Below are 12848 nucleotides of genomic sequence, written 5' to 3' on the forward strand. Positions count from 1 at the left end.
CTTTATTGGCTGGAGAAAAGCTGGTGCCAAATACAACTGTGAAATGGGAAACAATGCACAAAGGAAAAGTTCCAGAACATCAACACATCCGTTTCTTTCCTCTGCCATAAATAACCAACACACCCTTAAATACAAGACTAAATGGCTCCAGGAAACTCTCATTAACGAAAATGTTCTAGTTGGGCTTCTCACTTTCATTTGGAATTTACACGCTCCAAGAAGTTTTTTCTCACCTAGACAGCAGATATGTTGTTCTCTAAGTAATACTAAGCTCTGAGAGAAACTAAGATAAACTAAAACTAGCCTACTATCTGGAGACACTTAAACCTTCCTCTCTCACTGTCCAAAAAATTAATGTTGAAAGGCGCATCCCTGCTGCTATTAAAATCAATGACAAAATACAACACTGAGAGTATAAAGGCACAGTGTGTGTTCCAGCATCTGTCCTTCAGTTTTCTGGAAACTAGAGATAAGGCAGGAAACAAAATAAATGGCCTGCATATATGTACTATGTTCAGATAAGTTTCATTATAAAGTATAGCAGCTATTATATTTTATAAGAAAAGTCTCATGATGGGACAGGATGCATAGATAGCGTATTTTCTGCAGATCAGAAGTTGTAGGGTAATTAGACCAGTCATTTGTCTAGAGGATACTTATAATAAATTAGCATATTTCACTGTATAAAAAAGATTTAACTGATACCAACCATCTGTAGCTTTATCACGTTAAAATTTGTCCTATACAGACTTGTCTTAGCATCAGATCTAGAAGTTTCTTAACTTCCAACTGACTCATTAGAATTTGAGTCATTAGTACAATATCAAAACCTTAACATAACTTCAGAAACTACCTCTACCTCTGATTTCTCCTGGCAGTTCCTTCTAATTTCACAATCACATTTTTCAAATAAAAAAATACAAACCCACACTTCTTTCCCCAGTTCCTGTATGGAGTGCCTGTGAGTTACAGGGAAAATGCCTTGCTAGTTAAAAAGAGAAAAGAACAAAATCTACTATAACTTGATTTCATCATATAGAAAATGAGACAGATCTTCCAAAATTACTCATGGTACACATGGTACAGGGTTTTCTGACAAGTGAGATGCCTATGAGCCATTACTAAATATGAAAAAACATGAGCTGTAGAAAAAAAAATGTTCTACAATTTCATTTAACATTTTCAAGGCCTTGGAAAGAAAGTCCTTCTGTAGCTTTCATGGCTGGAAACCTGCATTTGTGCATCTGTCATCCATGGCACAGGTGCAAGTCGCATCCTTCTGAGCCTGGGATGCAGACTCTAGGGAGGGCACCAGGCTGCAATTTATGAGATTTAGAAACAGAAAGGCAGAGGCAGTCCTCCCTTGGATGGGTCATGTACCATGAAAGGGTCATGTTCTCCCCAGCCTTCTGGTGGTATGGATACTCCCAGTTTCATTGTGATTTGCCAGCTGTTGCACAGAAAGAGGGCAGGAGGGCTTCTGGGCTAGAATGGGAACAGGGTACTAAATGCAAACAGTCTTAGGCAGCTGACATACCAAACCTCTTGGTCCTTGGAATGAAGTCCAGACCACAAAATTAGTGATCCAGCAGACATTGCCAGTGGAGCAAGATTTGGGACTGTGAAGAGCTGACTGATGTGCTGGAAAGGTAAATGCTTAAACCTAGTGGATAGAAGACCCTAAAAGAACTCCCTTAAAGTCCGCCTGTCCTTGGAGTTTTAATGTGCATCAGGAGAAAACTTCAGCTTCTGCTTGGAATTCACCACCAAGGGCTTCTCTCCAAATGCTGTTTAAAAAAACCCATACAAACCAAAACAAACAGCCTTTTTTGCCAAGAATAGTATGTGTATAAGGAGACGACCCTTTCTCTTGAGAAGGTGACACAGGTCAACACATGGACAACTCTCAGGGTACAAGGCCTGAAGTCAAGCATGCTCTTGAGCCAGAAGATATCTGAATTTACATTCATATGCATGACCTAAACACAGGTTCACGCATCTCTTGCTGGCCTACTGAAGATTCAATGCTCTTTGCACAAGCAATAACACTGGAAAGGGAAGGAAATTCTGGAAGGTTTCTTCTCTACAAAATTGCTTGTATTCACTTACTCTAATCAGAGAATGTGCAGGATGGCAGGAGACTCTGGCTTTGGGAACCTGAAATAATCTACTTAGCCAAGATGGTGCACAAGTCTGGCCCAGGACCTTCATACAAGTATTTGCAGTTCTTTATCATCTAGGTTCTGAGAAAAACAATCTACAGTAACTTGGAAAACCACTATAGCAAAATGTTGGCAGAAAAATGCAAGGAAAACTGAACAGTTACTTTTTCTCCCCATTCTGCTGTGGTTTACTGGGGAACAAAAGAGGAGCCACAGGCTTTCCAACACTTCTGATTTTATGGGCCTCGTGGTATATATTTTTTTAATTGCTGGCCTCTTGAGGCCGTGGGATTGTGGGGATTTCGAGTTTAATTTAAAAGAGAGGCTGGCATGTAGTTGTTGTGGCTTGGAAGAAATGTTGGAGGTCAAGTCTCACATTTCAAAAAACAGAGGCAAATACAAAAATAAAATTTACCAAAAATCTTACGGATTTGGAGGGCCAGCCCCACTGCTTCAAACCCTGGAGGGCTGGCAGCACTGGAGGTATTTAAAATACGTTTCTAGGAAGGATATTTGACTCGTGTCACAGAGAGAACCTGAAACGATCAGGTCAGATCCGTGACTTCATCCACCCCCGCAGCACGTTCTCAACAGCCCACTGGGGACTCATAGGAACCATCGGTCACTGGAGGATCTGCCACAACTTAGTCCCCATGACACCTCGGCAACACAGCTAAAGGCGAGCGTCAGACTGAAAGCCTGGATGGCTTCGGCCCGGTGAAACCAGGACTACCGGCGGCGCTTCTCCGGCGGAGCGCGGTCCCCGCAGCAGGGCCGACCCGTGCCCCGCCGGGCTGCTGCGGCGCCCCGGGGCCAGGGTCGGGGGTGGTGGCAGCGGGCGGTGCGCGGCGCAGGCTCCTCCCGCGGGCAGCCCGCCAGCCCCCTCTCCTCTATCCCTCCCCCCCTCCCTCCCGCCCCGGCTCCATCCCTCCTTCCTGTCGGCGCTGCGCACTGCTGCCGGCCGGAGCTGGGCCGCCCGGGACCGCGCCGCGGGAGCCCCGCGCACCCCCCGCGGCATGAGGCTGCCGCAGGGCACGGTCAGGCGGCGGCGGGTGAGTGCCGGGCCCCGGGCCGGGCGGCTTCTCTGAGGGCGGCCCCGCGGTAGGGCTCCGCTCGCACCTGGGAGGGGAGCGGCCGGGGGGGCCGAGATGAGAGATGCACCCTCCATCCCTCCCTCTGACCGTCCCGGGGAGGTGCCGGCGAGGAGGGGCGAAGGGGCGTTGACAGCTTCGCCAGCACCCGGCGGGGCCGCAGGGGGTTTCCAAGCCCCCTGCCTGGCTCCATGCTTTCCTGCTGCCGCGGGCGCTGCGGCTCGGGGCTCGGCCGGGGGGAGAACAGGCGGCGGCTCTGGGGGCGCGGCCAGGGGTCGCAGCCGGTGCGGGCGCGGAGCGCGGCAGCCTCCCCCGGGGTCACGGGGGAGAGACCGGCGGCTCTGCTCTGCTGCTGCCTGGAGCCTGCGGCTTAAATACAGGCTGCGTTTTGTCAACAGCTCATTCTGGCCGGCAGGTTGGTTGGTGCAACGACTGAACAGCGGGTAAATAATATGTATGCCTATTTTTCTGCCTTTTTTTTTTCTTTTTTTTTTTTTAATAAGTAGCACCCTTCCAAAAAAGGAGAGCTTGGGATACAAATCTGGAGCCCCTTTTGCGTTTGAGGAGCATCCAGACATGCTGTGAACCTTGCAGCATGCCAGTTGTGCAGACACACCAGTGCAGTGACAGCTTGCCGTGTCTGCTTTGAGTGATTGAATTTCTAATGTGTTTAGAGAGTGCGTTTAAAAAAGATCTCTCTAAGCTTCTGAGGTAGTTCTGGAAAGAACGTCATTCCCTTGTTAAAATTCAGCATGTATAAGTAAATTTGAACTGGGCATATGGTGCTGGCATTTTGTGTGTTGCTTTAGTAGGAACTGGTGATATATGTGGTTGGTTTGTTTTTTATTTGTAATCGGTGGTGCATGACGGGGAACTTTGCTATAAATGGGAGTAAAGCTTTGGATAGATTTTACACTATCTTCTAGTGCCAGGGAGAGTTAGGCTGGGAGCTGTTGTTTAGGAATTGTCACTCTGATTCTTTTCCACAGACTTTCACACTTGAAATCTCCATTGCAAAAATAGTCAAATATTCATATTCCGTAACAAAGCTTGTGGTGTCCTGTCAAATTCCCTTAAATGAAACATGGGCATTCGGTAGCTTTCTGCTGTATTTGAAACCCAGCTTGTGACCTGAGTAAGGCAGCCTGACTTAACCTTGACATCTCACCTGGAAGTCCATTCTGCCCTTTTTTTTTTTTTTCCCCTCATTATAAAAGAATTCTTTAAATTTTTCTTAAGCCCTTGGTTCGACTCCACAGCATGAATCCAAATTGTTAATCAGACTTAGCAGCTGTGGGGAAGATTAAAGTCCATGCCATGCCATGTTTCCTCTCAAATCAAAATGTGTCAATGCTGGCTGAGGCAGTAGATCCATCACCACACATGTGATTTTTATATAAAGCTTTGCACATCCTGTAGGGAAGAATGCATGAATGCCTTGATCTGCAGAAAATCTGTCCTTGTGCTTAACTTCTTTGTCATTGTACGGTGTGTGGTTTTGGTGATAAAGGTAAGCTTTGATTTCTGTACGGTTTTAGTAATAAAGGTAAACATGCATAGAGGTCTCCTGGATCAGTCCCTAGTGTGAATCAAGATCAGGAAAAAAATATGTTTGATCAGGGGAAGGATTAGGATGTGGAAGAGACAGAAGCAAATGCTGGGAGTGTATCCACAGGATAAGTAGTACCATATCTGCAGTTGGCTGTTATTGCTCAGCATCAGTTGCCTGCCATTAGCTGGATGGGGAACTGCAGGTCACTTCTGAGAGGTGTGCTGAGGCTACTAGGAAAAGACAGTGCAGTATCAGTAGGCTGCAAAGCTATACAACTAAACTGCAAAATGTTGCAGAAGTCCACAACTGGAAAGCGTAAAAATCACTAACTTGGCGCTGGTTTGGAGTATAGCTTTTAGGCAGTCAGTATATCACCTGATTTTGTTTGATTTTGCTTTCTGTTTACTTAGTCTTCCCATCGTTTCATCTTATCACTATTTCACCAATTCAAACTTTTATCAGTGTTATTAAGTGATAACAGTTTCCATTGTGCACTCTCCAAAGATATCGCTTTAGTCACTTAGAACAACCAGTGGCAAGCACTATCTATGAGTTAGATTGTGCAAAATCCTTTTACAGGTCTGCTGAGGAAAGGGACAGGCTTAACCTTTAGATGAGGGCATTCTTGCAAACTTGCTGAAAGTGGGAAGAGCCATATGAGTGGAGATGCTTTCCAAGAAAGAAAGAGAAACATATATTCACAGGTGGCAAATCTGCTGCTGCTACTTTAGCAGGTCATTCATGGAGCTTTAATTTTCAAGTGCTTGGTGAGTATGATCTATGGCTATAAGGTCATATCTGTTTCAACATCATGCGGCTCAGGGCTTTAGTAAATATTAAGAAAAAACCTAAATTCTGAATTTATTGAAATGCATAGATAATGCTAGAACTGATGCTTTAAATCTATTAGAACAACTCTTTAAGAGCATGAATATTAGACTGTTTAATCCAGTGGTGACTGACAGCAAGGTTTGTGCCTTTGGAGAAGATGTATTTAAACTGGCTATGTTGGTAAATATTCCACATGAAAGGTGAAATTGTATCTCAAAAAGAAAGTGTCTGGCAGTCTTAAACAATAAAGATATTTATAAATACTGAGTCTGTCTTGCAGAGTGCAGTGCATCACGAGGCTGATGCAGATGTATTATGTTTTTCTGCAAATGACTCAACAAATGATGTGACCAGGTAGATGAGATTCTTTTCCACTTCTGCTATACGCTAATGCTCAGAGGAATGCAAAGAACACTAAATTCAGCAGTTCCTGTTGTGTTGATATGTTGGTTGGATAAAAGCAAAATTGTCTGATACAGTTTTAAATGATGGTTGCTATTGTCTTGTAATGAGCTTATTAAGCTGTTGAAAGTCAGCTTTTGGATAATGGAAGGGAAAACAGAAGAAATAGTGAAACTTCTCGGAGTTAGTTTTGTTCCATGTTCAATAACACACATTGATCTAGAGCACAGTTAAAATAGAAACACCAGGATGTTAGATTCAGACTGATGCTGAAACATAGAGGTGATTCAAGTGAAGGGATATTAATTAGCAGTACAAGGAAAGGTCTGATGAGGGGAGGTTAAAGTTAGGTGGAAGAGTTGAGAATTTGAACCAGATACTGGTGACTCTCTGAGAGGGGATACTGTTGCGCTGAATCAGACATCGAGTAGCATGCAGGGAGACATGGAGAAAGAGGTATGAAAGACAGTTTTAGTCCTGTTCCCATAATTCGCTAGAATTAGTTGAAATGATTTCATATTTTGCTGAGTCTTTTCCTCTGAGATTTAGTAATGAATCCGTTTTGACTGTTAGCCATCACATTTCTGTCTAAAAATAGGAGAAATAAATTACTTCTAGATAAGGCTTGAGAGGTGATTGTACTCTGTGCCACAAGGCTGGTTGATGTATCTCATTCCATAAACATTTTAATGTAAAATATATGAACAAACCTTGGGAGCAGGACCTAAAGCGTGTGGTCCCTCGATTCCAGTGAGTGCCCTCTCACAAAGACATGGAGTCTCGTGCTGATTCAGTGGTTTCTTAAACCTCAGGGAGAAATGCCATCTACAGAAAGGCTGGAGAAGTCTCTGTCCTAAGTTGTCTGTTACTTTGGATAGCCTCTGGCCTGGTCAGAGGTCTTTCCCATACCCTACCAAGTGCTGCAGTGGCTGCCTTAGAAAAGGGAGCACCACTGCTGCTTTCTTTTTCTGTGTCTTTTAAACAAAAGTGATTGCTGCTGCTTTTTCTGGAGAACCTGATTCTGTGGTTCTGCACACATTTTATCAGCAGACATAGAGTAGGGAAACAGTTGCTTTGTGAATCTTGAGTGTATAAGCATCAGACAGGTGTTGTTGCCTTGTCAAAGATGAGACTCTGTATTTATGCATGCTGATGCCTACAAAATTTATCATTACCGGTCTTTTTTTCTTTTTTTTTTTTTTTGTCTTCCTTCCCCCCCCCCTTCTTTTTTCCTACTAATACTTAGTTGCAGCTAAATGGGATTTTGAAACATTTGGTTTAGGTTTAGGCAGATTGTTTTTTGTAGATATTTAAATGCCTTCAGGGATCTCTTCCAGAATCCTACAGATCTCTTCCAGAGTCATTAGCATGGCAATGATGGGGGCCACATAAATTCCTAGATGGCCAGAGGCGTTTTCTTCCCTGCCTTTTGCGGGGTGGAGGGGCAGCTAGAATACCGATCACCAGCAAACAGCAGGGGTTCCTGTGTTCTTTGCCTGCCTTACTTAAGTGACTTATAAACTAGCAGATATTAATTAGAATGAGTGATATCTGGAGGTTCTGACCCTGAGAAGAATTGCCAGGGACTGTTTTTCATATGCACCAACAGATTGTTGCTGATCATCACTGTCACTCTTCCCTGGAAAATTTGCAGTCCCTGAATTTGTGGGAGCCCCCTGCTGTGTGTCTGTAAAGTCCTTGCACTTCCTGCAAGTGCCAGGGGCTCTCAGCAGGGACTTTTGCCACTTTACTGCTCTCTGCCTTTCCGTGCTGCAGTCTCTTGGAATCACCCCTCGTAGTGGGTTTCACTGCAAAGAGAGAACGCCTAAACTAAAAATAACTCCTAACCCATCGGCATGAATGTTGGTCAGGGTGTATGGTTTTGCAGGGCATATGTCTCCCGACCTTTCCATGCACGGTCTGGAGCTGGCATTGGAGTGAGGTCAAAGACTGTTGCTACAACAAAAGCAGCTTTCCCTTATCCCACAGGCAGAGAACTGCTGAGTTGTCAGCTGTTGAGTCCAAATTATGCCTTTTACCTCAGGGAGCACAAGTTATAAAAGCACGTGCCATGGAGACAAGAACAGCACTCCAGCAATTCCCTGCTCCTTGTACCTCACTTCCTACCCTGCCAAAATTGAGACCCACAGCACAGCCCGCAGCAGGGAATGGGAAGCCTGTGTTGCCAGCTTGGTGTTAGGGGAGTATTTGGGAGCAGGACATCTTCCCCCCTTTCTTGGGCTGGGTGTTGTCAGGGAATAGAGTCTCCTTTCTCACCTGTAAACCCAGCAATTTAGAATCAGCTCCTGCAAAACTAAGGAGCACAGCCTTTCAGCCAGACTTGGCCTCCTGAAATTTCCTGAAGTCCTAAATAGCTAAAGTAGCACTTTCTTTGACTTACTTTTATGCTGCAGCGTTTTCCTCACCAGCCAAAGAGTTTCACTGATATAGTAACATTGATTAGAGAATTATTGTGAGTTTTTGACTTTTGTGGGGGGATGTTTCTATATTGATGAGCAATGTTATACCAGTGTTCTTTCCCAGTATAGCTTACTGCATTTTAATCATCAGTCAAAAGCACTTTCTTTTGGAACATACATATATTCCTAAAATAGAGGTATATATTTTTGCTTGCTGCATACCTATAGCTGCACTGGTAATAGTGTTGTAATATTGACTGAACCTTCATTGCTTCCTATCAAGGTAGCCTGGTAATTTGTAGTGCATGATCATGACATTTCAATAAAGCAATGTATTTGTATGATTTCTTTAGGTGATAGACACTGTCTGAAAAGTATGCTGGAATGCTTCTTATGCTTACATAATTTTGTCATTATTGCACAAGCTCCTTGTAGGTATAATAAAATTACAAGTAATGGGTGGTTCAAGGTGGTTTACACTGTCAGTCTGGCTCAGAAATGGTCCATGTTTTCCTTCTGGTCCTCAACCATCCATCTAAGCTAGTTTTGCTCCTTGAATAAGTCAATTACTTCCCTCCAAGAGGAAATGTAGGGTCGTTGACTAGTGAGCATGGTTAAAAGTTTGTTTTGGATGGTGTGGGTATGGCCTATGGCAAATTTGGCTAGCATGGTGAGCTGGCTTTGTGCCCTCAAATGCCCCCTACGTTATACCCTTGGGCATACCATACATTTCAGCCCAAAGCTTTAAAAACTATGTTCTCTTCATTTCAAGTGCTGTGAACATAGAAGCACAGAAAAAGCTGTTTTGGAGCCAGATGGTGACATGGGCCACTTGCTGCAGAGTGGTCTAATCCAGACTTGGGCATGTGGGTCCCAAACAGGGTGAAGTTCAGCCCATCTGCAGCATTTAGGTTGGGGTGAAGATATCTCCATGTTGCAGTCCACCAGGGTGGTTTGAGCATCTCTGATATTCATGCTTTCTGTAACTTTACAATCAGCATTTCTAATTACTGTCATGTTTGAGAGTTCACAGCACATCCCATTGTATCTTGGAGACCCCAGAGGAGAAGGTGATTTGCACAAGTGGGAGATGAGGCACAGCTCTGCCCAGTGTGGGGCTGGCCTGGGCAGGCGGTTGCCTTTTGGGGCTGTCTGGTGGTATCTGCCTTAGCCTGGCAGCCCTTCTCTGTTCCAAACAGGGCTTACTTGGTCCCCCAGAAGCTCGTGTGCCAAGACAGCCATGCTGCTCATCATGTGATGTAACCCTGTTTCTATGGATGACCATGGATTTGCCCGTCTTGGACTGGGTGATCTAATGGCCTCTTGCAACTATAAAATCAGTGAGGACAGAGCTTCAAAGTATCTTTCTCAAATAATTGATCTTAATATTACTGCAGGGCAAAAATGCCGCTTAAATCAAATGAACTTCAGAAGAAAATTATAGTGGTCAGTATTATAGGTGGGGCTTCTGCAGACTCTGAAGCCCAAAGGTCAATGTAAGTTATAATACAGCTAATTTTTACAATATTTCGTTATTTGGATCAAGTTCAGCACTTGTGGCAAAAGAGATGTTTGACCTCTGAGGTTTTACAGCTCACTCTGAAGCTAAAACCAAGACGATAAGCTTTTAATCTTTAATCCTAGGCAGAGAGAGGGGGAGAGAGGAAAAACAAACAAACAAAAAAACCAAAAAAGCCCAAAACAAAACAAAAACAACCAAAAAAAAGCTGAAAAGAGCCCCCCAAATGCGATTTATTTCTATCACAGAAGTTAGTGTTGTCTTATATGCGACAAGCACTAAAGTACTGTGTGTATGAGGTGGACATAAACATCAAACTCTTCTACTTTTGCTACATTTTCTGATGGTTCTGAGGATAATAATATCTGTTCCCTAGAGTCCACCTGTTCCTCTTCCTTTTCCCCTCCTTCCCCATGGTCCCTACTCTTCCAAAGGTCATGGCTATGAGAAATCTTTAGTGCACAGGTCTCCAGGCACGTAACTCATAATTCATCTGCTCGAACAGCATTGTCATGATTCCCAATATAGAAAAGCATCTCCTCCAAATTAAATGCAATTTGCCTGTTTCTTTTTCAAAATGTTAGGAAATTTTTGAAAGAAGATATTTTTGACCAAATGTTGCCTCATGTTTCAAATGACAGGATCAGTCTGGATGTAAATCCAGCAAGCCAAATGGCCCTTATTTTAAATCCTACCTCAAAATCTGTAGTTTATCCCATGTATATTGTCTTCTTTCACCATTAAAATGTATATTAATGTGAGATCTGTGCAAGACTTATGTCAGTCTAGACTGACGTTGGTGTAATGTGAACCCAGGACTTTAATCTGGGTAGACTTGTATTGAGCCCACATTTAGAACTTTTTTAGGAATGCATACAGTCTTATTTTTTACTTCGATCAGTTCACCCCATTCTTGAAGAGCTTTACCAATACTTAATTAGCTTTTCTTTTCACGGTATGCACTTTTCAGTGGAGGTCTACTAAATGGTATTGACTCTTGTATCTCATACATTTTGCATTATATTTAAATCCTTTTTCTGTGTAGGTAATTGAGAGCTGTGATCAAGTAACCTTATTGAACTAAATGGTTGCATTGTTTTAGGCTTTGCATCAATGGATGATTTCTCAGACTCAAACTGCTCTAAGTAATCGCTTAGTTCTGTGTATAAATCGACTTTGTACTGGATTAAACCATTTCCACTGCTAGTGGATAGCTTGTTTTTCTCTTGTACTGTTTGATCAAGAGCTTTTGTGAGGTAGCCTTACCTGTACAGAATAAGTTGTGAGGACTCTTATTTTCAGTATCTTTTGTGTATTTATTTACTTGAACTGTGGGAACTGAAACTTTGAATATTTCCAGTTGCTTTCCCATATTTCAACTAATGAGTGGTGCAGCTGGCATTAGTATGAGAAGAATGTATCATTGAAAACATTAGATTCTTGTGTATTATCCTTTTGTCCTGCTGTATGCATGCTTGTTAATCAGTAGGTAACCCTGGGTTGGAGTTGGGGCAGTGATTGCTGCAGAGAAATTGCAGCAAGCACTCAGCATTACAATAGGTGCCTGTAGAATTATGCCACTAATAGGCTTTCAGAAAAATAGCCTTGATTTTCTTCTCTATATACTTAAACAAGGAAAGTATGTTTTTACTTTCACATATTTTCTGAGCGATCCTCCAGTGTAGCATTCTTCCTGATGGATTATATATGAATCTTTTAACTTCAGGTACCTAATGTGACTGCCCAGTTCTGCATTTGGCTCTCCCATACTGAAGGCTAAGGACCGAGCCTGTCACAGGCTCCTGCAGCTGGGCTTCTGCCAACCCAACAGTGCAAATGTGAGTTTATGCATACCTTTATTCATAAGATAGGATTAGTCATACTTAGGTGTTTGCAAATTCAAGGGCAATATGTGTATATATGTGGTTACTGAGGCTTATTATCTTTCATAAATCAGCAGTCACAAGCAGCACTCCACAGCTTTGGAATACCTTCTTGTCAGAAGGCACAGGTGATCTTATGACGTATTGAGGGGCATCTTTCAGGGGACTTGAGAAATAAGATGAACGAGATGCTGCAATCTAAACTCAGATATTTGATTAACTGATCACTTTAATAAGAATTTAGCAGGTATTGATAATAATCACCTTCAGTTGATCTTTTTAAGTAATGTGCATTTGTTTTTACCATCTTTAATTATACTTGATTGGTTTTTGGTTTGGTTTTTATTTTCTTATTTTGAAAAAAAGATACTTGTCACTTGCATTCTTAATATGTATATCTACCTCGGATTTTTTCATGTCTTCTTCCACAGCTTAAAAATACTTTCTGCAGATAGTATTCTAAAGTCAAATATTTATGTCCGTGAGGCATATGCATTATTATCTAAATATGTTCTGCAAATATGATCATTGTACAGATCCAGTGTATAGCTCTTTAATATGGAAAACTGGGAAAAGCAGAGTATTCTCCAAAGATGTTTGAGGTGGTGTTATTTTTAAATGCTATGTTCTAATGACTTGCCTTTGGGTTGAGGTAGGTTGGCAAAAGCTTTTGTAGAAGAGGATTTCACACACACACACACACACACACACACACACACACAAAAGATGTTTACATTAGAGGTTTTGCAGGTCTCTGGATTTAGACAGGTAAACTTATAAGAACATGCTTGACCTTGTGAGTCATGCACTGTGTATCTGGATGGACCTGATTAGATGCATAAAGAGCAGAAATTTTCCTAAGGAACATATTACTGGAAAAGAAATGCAAAACGAACTGAAGCAGAACACACCATTCCTATAAAGTACACCGAAAGCTCAGCTGTCCAATTAACTCTCTCATCTCTGCAGTTAGGTTTCCCCTCACCCT

The 12848-nt window shown here is 42.7% G+C and overlaps 1 protein-coding gene across 6 annotated transcripts in view; it reads left to right on the top strand.

Moving 5' to 3' along the window:
• Positions 1–2714: 2714 nt before the first annotated feature.
• LIFR (LIF receptor subunit alpha) overlaps positions 2715–12848 on the top strand; it is a 56148-nt gene continuing 46014 nt past the window's right edge. Inside the window, exons 1-2 of one of the 6 annotated variants that reach the window (XM_082075808.1) lie at positions 2715–3214; positions 11704–11815. The gene's annotated coding sequence lies outside the window, so the exon portion shown is untranslated. Of the gene's footprint in view, positions 3215–3424; positions 3708–5552; positions 5573–11703; positions 11816–12848 lie in introns of those variants that run through there. The other 5 variants (XM_082075810.1, XM_082075809.1, XM_082075812.1 and 2 more) reach the window with 5 other exon arrangements.

Source organism: Streptopelia decaocto, assembly GCF_964273445.1.
Source record: "Streptopelia decaocto genome assembly, chromosome: Z".
Taxonomy (NCBI): Eukaryota; Metazoa; Chordata; class Aves; order Columbiformes; family Columbidae; genus Streptopelia; species Streptopelia decaocto.